We start from the raw sequence: 12,100 nt of genomic DNA, 5'->3' as shown, positions 1-12,100 counted from the left end.
CACCTCCAGTCCAAATTCCACCGTCGGTCTCATCTCATCCATTACCTATGCAATTACAGAAATTATAATTCAAATTAACTGAGCAGTGGATGTGCGACTCTTCAGCTCTCTCCAGCCATGCTCTCATGCTCAAATCTGCCCAGATCCACTTAATCATGGCCCTCCTTCATCCCCTGCCGATGCTGCTGGAACACGTGCAGTGCTCCTGGAAGGACAAACATTGCATCCCAGCCCTCTGCCCACCAAGGGCTGCGGTACGGGGCAAAGCACTGCCTGAGAAAGTGGACCTGTGAGGTTAATGCTGCCCCGCGTGAGCCCCACTCTGACGCTTCACTTACGTTGCTGCAAAGCACAGCGGTTGCATGGCTTGTGCTACATGCTGCTCAGTGAGCAGGGAAAGCAGCCCTGGGGAGTGAGCCTGGTGCTGCAGCATCAGCCAGGCGGCCGTCATCATCTCTGCATACAGCAAAAGCTGGCCTGAAGGAAAATGACAAACAGGGCTCGGAACAAAACCAGTGAAGAGGCTCTCAGCAGTGGTATGGGATAGACTGGTGAGTGTATACAAACATTGTATTACACATTTTAGCGAGAATTAGGGTTTGTTTGTTTTCCAATTGAGAGAGAAAAAAAAAGAGTGTATTGTTCAGAGGAGGTCACTGGCAGGCAAAATGAAGACGTGACCAAAGGAAAGTCATTCCTACAGTTTCACTATCTGCCTGGGCAACACACTCCAGAAGGAAACCATGAATAAGGCTCCTGGAAGGAAAACACGATTTGGATCTTAATGCAATCATTTGGAGGGCTTATTGGTTCTGAAAGGGCAAGGAATAGAATCATAGAATCCTTAGAGTTGGATGGGACCTTTAAAGGTCATCTAGTCCAACTCCCTTGCAATGAAATGGGACGTGCACAGCTCCATCGGGTTGCTCAGAGCCTGGTCCAGCCTGGCCTTCAAAGTCTCCCAGGGACGGTGTGCCCACCACACCTCACTGTGTGTACAACAAAGCTTCAGAACTTCAGCTGGTATTTGTGATGAAGATGAAGATGAAACTTGATGAAAAAGGAAAATTTTACTGCAAACCACTGGGGTTCAATCCTCACACCCCCCTTCTAACCCTCTGGTATAGGTTGCAGTGGGAGACACTTCGCAGGGCTTCAGGATCAGCTCCATGGAAGCTGGTCATGCACTCCTCCAGAATCACCATCCCAGTAGCTCAGGTACAGAGAAAAGCAGCTGGCAGAGCACGCAGCCTGTCCCAGCAGGGGAGGCACCCGTCGGGACTGCTCCCATCTGACAGAGCGTGCCAGGTTTGCAGAAAAGAGCTTTCCTTTTGGGAACAGGAACCTTTCTGCTCCTCTTCTCAGCCCTAACTGGGAAGGTCTTTTCCTGAAGCGCCATTACTTCCTAACCGTTGTATAACTGTACTTTGCAGCAGCTCAAATTTGAGTTATGAACATGGATATGATGCCAATTATTGTAAAAATAGGTATTAAGTGAGCGCTCTACTCAGGAAAGGCATTTGCTCTATTGTACACCATGCAACTACAGCAACAATAAAACCCTGAAATAACATTGGCTACCGAAGTATCAGCTTGCTCAAACATATAATCAGAGACGTGGTATTTTCTCAGAAATTTCTGATATAACTTTGCCAGACGGGAGGACTTGAGATGAGCTGGTCAACCAAATCCCAGTGGTGGAGCCCAGCCAGGGCTCGAGCGCCTTGGCCTGCAGCTTGGCAGCCTGCACAGCCCAGCCATGGGATTGCCTGGATCCAGGAGGTGCTGCAGCAATCCTGACTGCAGCTCTTGGCAAAGCACTGCTCTGACTGACGGCCCTGCCTGTGAAACCTGCAACACAAAATGGGCTAAATCCAGGTTCACTTCCCGTGGGGTGCAACGGGAGTTCACTTACTCCAGGGCTGAATTTCGCCCATTTAATACTCTAGTTTTTACAGACATGGGTTTAATCCCTGGTGTAATTTGGCATCAGAGGAAGGTATTATACAGGAAACAACACTGAAGAGCAGTTTATGTCATACAAGGAAAGCCTTCCTTCTCACAGTGCCCCATCAGTGTGCACAAATTCTAGCCCAAGTGTTTATTCTTGGAAAGCAAAAAGAAAGCTCACGGTACAATTAACTTCTGGCTTCTTCTGAAATCAGCTGCAACTACATCAATCAGTACATTTGCAGCGCCAGTTTGGATCTAACCATTAGTCCACGGAAAACCAGAGAGACAAAGCTGGACCCATTTCAGCAATCTCCTTTCACAGTGGCTATCACCAAGCTTTTGGTGATGGCAACTCCTAAACAACATATTTGGGTTATGTTTATGACAAAGAGACAACAAGATCCAGCACTAAGCTCTGGGAGTGCCCATCCCATCCCATTCCATCCCATCCCATCCCATCCCATCCCATCCCATCCCACCCCATCCCATCCCATCCCACCCCATCCCATCCCATCCCTTCCCACCCCATCCCCATCCCTTCCCACCCCATCCCCATCCCTTCCCACCCCATCCCCATCCCTTCCCATCCCTTCCTGTCCCACCCTGCCCCACCCCACCTCATTCTGCCCCATCCCACCCCACCATCCCTTGCTGTTTATCCTTCACAGACTCGCTCAGCGCACACCAACAGGGAGATTTATGAGCTGATCAGAAGGACAGCATATTCTTTAATGTCAGGACTTTCTCTTCCTCAGAACAGCAATATGGTTTGAAATCGAGTTTACAGAAGGCAGAGCTGTGTTTATACTTGTCAGAAGTTACCCAACTTGGCAACAGTTCTTCCCATCATGCAAATGTCATAGCAGTCATTGCCAAATGCTGCAGAGGCAGAGTTCAAATCACTACTTCCAAACCTGCAAATATTCTGAAGAAACATGTTGCACAGTGTACATGCTATGTGTTCGCACATGCCTGGAATGGCTAAGAAGTCATAAAAGGAGCTTTATGATTAAAATGTAAATTTGAAAAAGCCTAAACATGACCTAGGATTACATCCAGGGAACTTGGTTGGAAATCTCTGCTACATTTTGAAAATATGGTTTCTCTTCAAAACCTTTGGTTTTACAATGCTTCCCTTCTCCTCAGACTCTCTGCAGTTGACCCTTCTTCGACTCCCTTCCCCCAGCCCTGCACTATGAAAGCTGAGAGGCAGTGGGCAGCTTTGGAAGGAGCACAGCCCTGCAGGAGTGCTGCATCAGCTGAGCGGACAGCAGCTGGGGCCAACGTGGGGCCCCTCTATTGCCTTCCTTTCCAAGAACACCGGAGATTGAAGGCTTCCCTGCAAATGCAAAACCTTTTCCTGCTGACCGAACTCTCTGGGGTTGCTGTGACCTGCCAGGCTGCTGACTCGGGGGACGAACACGCAGCGGATCCAAGCAGAGTGTGCAAATGTCACAACATCTCCATGCTTGGGATCGGAGAGCTTGTAGGGAGGAAGGGTTTGGTCGCTAAGATAGCAGGGAAACACTGCTGCAAAAGCCATTGATTTTGGTGCACTGTGAGATGCTGAGCTTTTCCCTCTCCAGCTAGAGCACTCCAATGACACAAAGTGGAGTGTTTCACTGCCACTGCTCCCCTCTGTTCACAGTTCTGCCCATCTCTCTTCATCCCCAGCACCTCCTGCCTGGCCCATGGGCTACATTTTCCTTTGGGCCCAGCATCTCTCTAATGAGAACCTCCTCTGGAACAGCTCTTCCTAGAGAAATTCTGAAAGAAAAGCAGTACTCCTGTCAACGAGCTCCTCAACCCAAGGACAACCCTCTTCCTGAGAGCCAAAACAATCTCTTCTTACACGTGGGGCAAGGGAAAGAGGCACCTGCCAAAGAGGCTGTTTCTTACTCCTCTCTTCTCACTCTGCCAGCAGCAACAGCACTGCTCTTCTGCCTGTTGCTTAGGTGGATCTAAAACCCCAAAGGCTTTTGGTACTTGCTATACATCCTATGGTGAGCCCTACACCCATCGTCACTAATTCTTCCAGGAGCAGAAACTGAAAGTGCTCAAAGCTCCCCCTGAAGTTACTGACAAACAAATGAGTTAATGAGAAGGGAATGTGTTGCTGGCTGATTCCAGGTAGCCAGTTATCTCATGTGCCAGCCCAACAAATACGAGATGACATAGCTAGCGGAGGTCAACACTCCTCATAGGGTTTACCTTGACCAGCTACAGAGATAAAAATATTTCCTGTGCCTTGCTGTTTCACTGTGTTTGCTTTCGAAGGAGGACGCTTCAAAAGGCAGTACTTCAGGAAACCAAAGTAAAAAGGAATTGGGTTTTTTCACACTTGCCCTTAAGCAATCCTGTGGCTGGTCTAATCAGTAGTGCAGCGCTCCTTTGGATGCAGCTGATGATTAAAGCCCACCTCAACTTACGACAGAGAACACTGATTTCTCACGTAGCTTTCACCTTCCGGAAAGCATTTTGATGCAAAAGGAAAGGAAGTCAAATGAGATGTACATGTTGTGGTATAAGCCAGAGGAAAAGCAGAACCAGCTGCTGAACCCTGGGATCAGCATGCATTCTGAGATGAACATCTGTCCTGGTTCAGTCAATAACCAACAAGAAACGTGCTAGGAATCTGTATGGACACAAACTTCTCAGCTCGCTCCCTATCCAGAAAGAAGGACCAGGCTCTGAACAACAACAAAAAAAGGCACTGGGATATGAGCAAACCCATACAGTGCTGAAGCAACAAGGCATCAGCATCTGCATAGGAAAGTGTCTGGGTTAAAAATAAAATGAAATTTGCTGTTTGAATTCTAGCAACTGGTTTTTCTGCAGCTGTAGAGCAGCTGCAGTCTCTCTTGGTGGAACAATGTGCACATCCAGGGAGCACAAGGAAAACTGGCAGATAAGAAGTTTCCTCTTTTGTTCTTCGGGCAGCAATGTCAGCACTTTGTGTGTCCTCTCCATGGCCTCCACAAGCATCTGCTGGGGACACATGAAGCAGAGGGCTGAGGACACGAGGGCTGAGCGTGCATCTCCTCCACGGTGCCTGACAGAAGCACCTGGAGGAGCTGTGCTCATGTCGTTCCTCCCTTCTGCTCCCAGTGCTGGCAGTCTGCTCTCACAGCACCAGAAAATATCTCAGCCATACAGGATTACCATCCGCGGTGACCGGCCTGACCTCAAGACACACATAGACGGCTACAAAATGCAGCAGCCCAGGACCGAGTGGGACTATTAAAGGCGCTTCAAACCCTATGCAGTTACCGAGTAACAACTTAACGTTTGCTTTAAAATGACAGCTCTCCCACAGAAAGTAGGTCATTTCTTCAACATCAAATTCAAAACAGACAGGCCATGGCTGCGTTCGTTTAAACCAGTTTTTCTAGTTATAGGGCACTTTCCATTGCTATCTTAAGCTGAAAGCAACCCTCTGTGCCTTACCCAGTACCCAGCGAGGCAGCGGAGATGCTCAGATCTGCCCAGGCTGGGTCACTGGATATGCTCTGTGGCACGGGTGCCCATGGAGGCCCGGGGAGGGGGCTGTGGGTGGGGGTCTTCCAGTGCTCTGCCAGCACAGCCCGCACTGAGAGCCTGGGCTGGAGCCTCTTGCTGGGCAGCGTCCTTTAGGAGCAGTGGGCAAGGTTCCTGTATCCAACATGGATGTGGGCCCTACCCAAGTCCGAAGAGCCTCCTGCAGCGCAGCTGGGAAGCAACCTCCAGCAGTTCTGGGGAAAGCAGCACACAGAGGGGCTGGCTCCTGGCGCTGCCCCCGCTGAGGTCAAGCCCACACCAGTGCACTTAGTAGGCACTAAGGCAGGCAGGCCTAAAGCCACCCTGTACAGAGGTGGCTCGCCGGCGCCATGGGAGCGGGTGGGGATGGCGCATGCGCAGCCGGGCGGCACAGGAGGCACGGCGGCCCACCTCCATCCCCGCTTCTGTCTCTGGGGGAACAGCCGTGGAGCCTCACACGGAGAAATAAACCACGTTGCCAAGGCCCTACAAGCCCAGGAGCCAGAGATGTCTCTTGGGCCTGCACCCGCGAGGCCTGCCCTCGGCCTTCTCCTCCCAGCAGGGCTGGCTGGGGCTGAGCCGTCCCTCCCACCATCCCCCCAGCCTGCACCTTGCCTCGTGCTGCCCGGACACCTGAGCACCTAATGAGCTTTTCATGGAAAGTTGGATTCTGCTGCTATTAACATCCCGGCGACACCCTTCTGACGGCCAACACCTACTGCACCCTGCGCTTGCATGACCCGAGACAAGAGATGATCCGTTTGGAAAGAAACCAGCTACAAACGAGCATTTCCCTCCTGCTGTCTTCATACAATGTATCTGATTAGTTTCATTTCCCTGCCTTTAAATGTCAAGTGCCTCTGTTGCAGATAGACTTTATTTTTCGTGTCTCTAAAGCCCATTGCAGCAGGCAGGAGCATGGAAAGGGAGTGCTCTCATGGCGCTCCTCCTCTGCAGCGGTATTTTGCTCCTCCTTGGATTGGTGCAGCACTACCTGCGTGCCATACCTTGGACTTGGCTTCCCTCTCACCTGATGGCACACAGGCACGGGGCCCAGCTAAGCCACCAAGCCACAACAGAGCTCATGGCCACTGTGCTGCAGGGATGGCATCGTACGAGGGGGGCTTTGATGGGGGCATGGAGGAGCCTCCAGCACGTGGCCAGCAGCCAGCACAGCACCAGCCTGCTTGCTGACCCCTGCTGCAGGCCAGCTCCTGAGCTCAGAGAGCTGGAGCAGAACGCTCTGAGGTCTGCTGCCCTCCGGCAGCACGGCAATCCCTCACACACAGCAGGGCCATGTGTGTCCCTGAGCACCAAAACAGGAGGCCCTTCCCCTGCACTCGTGCCTTGGGCTGCACAGCCCAGCAAGTTGGGGCAGCAAGAGACTTCCAGATCGTTCCTTGCCACTGCTGTTTCATTTCCAGACTGCAGCAGAACAGATTTCTCATTCAATGCTGATCCCCTCAGGCCCTCACCATAAGGTCTGTGGTGGTATTTTCCCACTCCTCCCTGAATGCCCTCAAACGCTAGGCAGAAGGCATGTGGTTCTGATAAAAGAAGATACGAGCTCAAAGTGACTCTGTGGGTAGCAGAACGCATATAGGAGGACAACAAGCCCAAAAGCTGAGTGCGTGTGATCCCAAATCCCAAAAGCTGAGTGCGACACAGAGCAGCAGAGATCTACAAGGGGAAAAACACAGTCATGAAATCCGCAACTCAAGGTTTGCTCCTTAAAAGCAGACCTGCAAGTACAGTGCAAGTAAACCAGTGAAAGAAAGCATCAAGCAAATGGGAGTATAATCCAGAAGTAAAAGGCCATAATGTAAGCAAGGCACGCACACATCCTCTGCTGGGCTTTCGGGTCTCCAGCAGCACTGAGGACACTGCGGGTACCGCAGGCAGCACCGACACCCCCCTGGGCACCGTTGTGGCCGAGGTGTGGCTGCAGGACAGGAGCCGGCTCAGGGCTGTGCTGTGCCGACCCCCCCGCTGCAGTTCTGCGGGAGGCCCAGCGCTCCCCGGGGTCATTTCACTGCGCTTCGGCTCTTCCAGGAACTCCGAGTGCTGACAGCCGGCCCTCCTCCGCCCGGTGCCCAGTGGGAGCACTGAGGAGGCTGTTCTGAGGATGCTGATCGAACACTTCTTAAAAGGAAAAGAAAAAAACCCTTTGCTCTACGAGCAGGGCAGTAGGCATGGGAGCAGCTGGGACTGAACGATGCTGCTGTATGTGCCTGTGCCCGGACAGGACATGGAGCCGTGCCCACACACCTGGATGTGGGAGCTGCCCATCACCTGAGCTGCAGGCATGCTGTGACTCTCAGTCCTCTCAGAGAAATAGAAATGGAGTGATACAACACAGTTATTTATAGCAATTGGCTTTCTGCAGAGTTTTCATCCAAGGTTTTCTAAAGGCTTTATGTAAACGTGCCAAGTGCAGCACAGGTGTTAATTTTATCACGGCTAGAACTTACCCTTAATCTAAATATTGATGCACGAGGCACTAAGGGATGTACACAATTGCTTCATACAGCTCCATCCACAAAACAAACAAAACAAAGATTCACTCCCAGGCAGCACCTCCAAACTACAGTGTGGAAATGGAAGAGCAGAAGTGCTCGCATGTCATTTAGAGAGGTGAAAGAGACAATCCATAAACAAGGCCGGGCAGGATGTAGACACAGTTGCTCATGTTTTTCCAGTGTATTGCCTTGAGCTGTCTGCCTATAGGAGCACATCTTTCTCCCACCTGAGCAGATGATCTCTGATCCTGGGCAAGGTGAAGTAGCATCGAATCATAGAATCATTAAGGATGGAAAAGACCTCTAAGGTTATCTAGCCCAACCATCCACCTACAACCAATGCTGCCCACTAAACCACATTCCTTAGTATCATATCTACATTTTTGTTGAACACCTCCAGGTTTGGTGACTCCACCACCTCCCCTGGCAGCCCGTTCCAGTGCCTCATCACTCTTTTGGAGAAAAAATTATTCCTAATATCCAACCCGAACCTCTCCTGGTGCAATTTGAGGCCATTCTCTCTTGTCCTATTGCTGTTACCTGGGAGAAGAGGCCGATTCCTACCTTGTCAAAGTAGGTACAACTCAAAAGGCCAACAATCATTGAGTCAGAAGATGAAAGGGGCTGAGACCTCTTCACTGTCTCCTTGTAACCTTCTACTTAGAGGAGTAAATTCACACACAAGTGAATGTAACTGCCCAATTCATGAATTCTACCCAAATCAAAGCTAGAAAAAATCTCAAGTATTTGTAAATATTGGGGATTCCTTGTAAGCAGGAATCAACACAGACGGCCCACTGCAGACATGGCTGCTCTCTCCATGAAGACCTGGCAGCAGGGAAGTGGAGCACAGTGCAGTTGCTCTCATGGCAGCAGATGCTCCAGCTGCAGACAGCACAGCTGCTGCTCAGCAGAGCACCATGCAGTCCTCCTGCAGAGTATGTCCATATTTAATCTGCAGTCCCCTTCACTGGGATTCACTGCTTTCAGAGTTGGGTTTGCACAGCCTTTTAGCTGCTCAAACATCCCCTCTACACTGAGATGCACCAATAAAAGCCACTGATGCTTTTCTTTTTTTGCTCCTCAGTCTCTCACCTGTCCCTGTTCACTACAGTCTTCTCCCAGGCAGTATCATGCAATGGGAGTGAAGGCAAACAAACCAGGAGAGATATATGGTATCAAGAGAGAACTAAGACACTGACACAAGATCGTGATACAACCACACTGCACTCTGAATACCTTTGCCAGCTTCCCATTTGCTGACAAGCAAGAAATCTGCACGAGCTTTCCCCAAGCCCCACCCGAGAGTCAATTTGGAAGAAAAAGCCACCTCTAATGACGGTGGAAATTTCAGATCAGAGAGATTTTTCCTTTGGCTAAAGAAGCAGGGAGACTCACACCTTTTGCACTTATTCACAGGCCACTGCAGAGAGACAGGCACGCTTTGCACACATTGTGCATCAAGAGTTCCCATTTCTTTCCAGCTGCTCCAAGCCCCTCACTGAGCCAGTGCCCACTGTCTGCTTGCAGGTTGCATGGGTTCCAGCAAGTGGGATTTTCCATGCAACTGCTGGCATGACAATGTGGCACAGAGAGCACCCAGAGGGAGGAAAGGCAAAAGCTGCTTTGCGCTAAGAGCTGACAGAGCACGTGGCATAATTCAGTTAGCCCAAGTGCCAAGCAGAGCCAGGCCAAGTTGCAGAGGATGCTCAGTTTCTCAATCCCAGGCAATGCTCATCACTTGCAAAGGAACTTGCAAGTGCTAGACAGGAAATAACTACGCATAATGACTGAAAGGGAGTTTTGTTAACAGGATAAAGGAAGATTTGTAGCAAAATGTGTATGCATTTAGGGAGGGGAAGAATCTGTTTGAGTTAGGATACCGGTTTCCCATAAGAAAAGAAAGCTCATCACCTTCTTGATTGGGTACCTCAGATTAGGTAACATTCATAGAGTTAAATCACCAGTAGTTTCTTTGAGGGATCAGAACAGAGCTTGTTTGAAAACTATGGGGTTGGAAAGTTGCATCTTGTTTCACCTCTGGGAGACACACATAGCAAACAAGTTATATGCAGGCTTTCTTAAAAGGAAAATAAATAGCAAATGTGACATTACATTCAGCAAGAATTCCTCGAGAGCCCACAAGCAGACAAGTGAATTGCTGTACAAGTACCATCTGAAATGCAGGTTCTACCCACATGAGCAGCAGCAGCAGCTGACATTGCATACAACTGAGTGCATGCTCTCACGTGGCACTGGCACCTATTTATGCCAGTGACAGTAATGGAACGAGAGAAACAATAAAGATTCCTTTTTTCACTTGACATGGTATAGAATTTCTTGGCTTCCCTAGCTTTATCTTTGCTGCAGCAAAGCAACAAGTCACAAAGACAAGGAGTGCTATCTAACTATAAACACGTGCTTGCATCCAAAAAGAGAATATTCAGTGAAGGAAGGAAAAATGGAGGCATGAAAGAAAAGGCTCCTTGTGCTGTTCTAGCTGTGTTCAGGCAAGTGAGGACACCCTAAAAGGCCAGGGAATAACTCCATTAAAGCACTGTACCTATAGACAACCCAAATATGCTGTTCCTCCATCCCTCAAGGCTTACCACTGAAAGATAACTGAAAATAAACTGAACCTGTAAGGAGAGAAAGGAAGATTCCATGTGAAGAGTCTACGGGCAGTCTCAGGAAGACAGCTGCAATGTGCATGTGTTTCTATCAGTGCCCACATCAACCACGCACCAGCAGAGACTCGGGAGACCCTAGAGAAGCTGTGACAAGAAATTTGTCTCCACTGAGCACTCGTCCTTGGGGTATACAAGCACACGAGGGAGGAATCAGTGCACATACGGAAAGGGCTGTGGGAGGGTGGATTTGGGAGGGCTTGGATTCAGAATTTCAGATGCTTCAGCTGAGTGAGAATTGTGCAGGATCCAGGCTCCAGGCAGGAAGGATGCTCGCTGGCACCAGGAGATGCCTGGGTCATGCTCTTGTCCCTGGCACTCACCCACATCGTGCTGTCCCCTTGCAGAGGTCTGTGTCTAGCCTTCACTGAGCACATCAAGTGGTTAGAGGGAGATTATCCTGGCGTGGCACTGCCAGCCTTCTGTTGGCTTTCTAGGAAAAAAGAGCTAAGCTTTTTGATCTCCTACTGAAAACCGAAAAGCAAATTAAATGGTAATAAAACCTTAATAAAGAGCTACTCTTCTGCATTTTAATTAGCTGCTCATAGAAACCGAATACATCTAGTAGACAAAGAAAATAAAAGCCGGCAAGGAAGTTGCTATGGCTCTGATGGAAGAGCTACTCCAGCAGCATAATCCTGCGGATCTATTAAGGTTTTAACATGAGGAGCAAGAATAGCTGCCGCCCCCACTGCTCCTAAAGACCAGCAAAGCCCCTTCCCAATCCCACATGCCCTCAGGCACACTTGAGCCTGAAAAGACTTTGCTAGCTGTCATCTGATGGAATTTTCTTCACAGTGGAAAAATACACGTGAAAAAAAAAAACCCCACCAACACAATAGAGCAGAGGAAGGTAGAAAAGCAGTACCACAAATTCTGACCAAACCTAGAAGCAGAATCACAATGAAAACGTTTGTTTCATGATAATTTAGGAAGGCATTACATGTTAAAGCAAAGAAAAAACTTGCTACTCCATCCAGGGAAAGGCTGACAGCACTCAAGGAATAGCCCCCAGAGACGGCGTGCTATGCCTCCTCTTCCAGGAAAGCCACCCCTCTGTGAGTGTTACACTCAAAAATAGAAAAACCAGGCGCTATCTGCAGCCTGCAGCGTTGCTACAGAGACTTATTAAAGTATCTTAGAAGCCAATATCTAGTTTCAAAATTTTCTCCCCTCAGACCTCTGTTAATTGGGAGCCAACCCAGGGCAAGTCAGCAACTGCATGGCAAAGATGCAGTGAAATAGTGCTGTGAGAAACTCGCTCCTCCCAGGCTGCCTGCAGCGGTTGGAATCATTTTATCTTGTAAATGGGTAGCAAAAATAACATTAATTTGTCAGTGTCACGCTGAGCACTTTCCTTAGAAGCGTTGCAGGGTTCGGAAGAAAAGTTCCTGTTGGCTCCCCTGGGAGGAGAGAACCTGGAGC

At 49.5% G+C, this 12,100-nt stretch overlaps 1 protein-coding gene across 4 annotated transcripts in view; it reads right to left on the bottom strand.

Annotated features, from left to right (window-relative positions):
• Positions 1 to 2,645: 2,645 nt before the first annotated feature.
• Positions 2,646 to 12,100, bottom strand: part of HEMK1 (HemK methyltransferase family member 1) — an 83,810-nt gene continuing 74,355 nt past the window's right edge. For all 4 annotated transcript variants that reach the window (XR_005839300.2, XR_006931352.1, XR_006931353.1 and 1 more), the window contains one exon: positions 2,646 to 12,100. This exon is cut by the window's right edge and continues 27,301 nt beyond it. The gene's annotated coding sequence lies outside the window, so the exon portion shown is untranslated.

Source organism: Gallus gallus, chromosome 12 (assembly GCF_016699485.2).
Source record: "Gallus gallus isolate bGalGal1 chromosome 12, bGalGal1.mat.broiler.GRCg7b, whole genome shotgun sequence".
In the NCBI taxonomy this organism is placed as follows: Eukaryota; Metazoa; Chordata; class Aves; order Galliformes; family Phasianidae; genus Gallus; species Gallus gallus.
The sequence above is the reverse complement of the archived record's forward strand: the minus strand, read 5'-3'. Positions and strand labels throughout refer to the sequence as shown.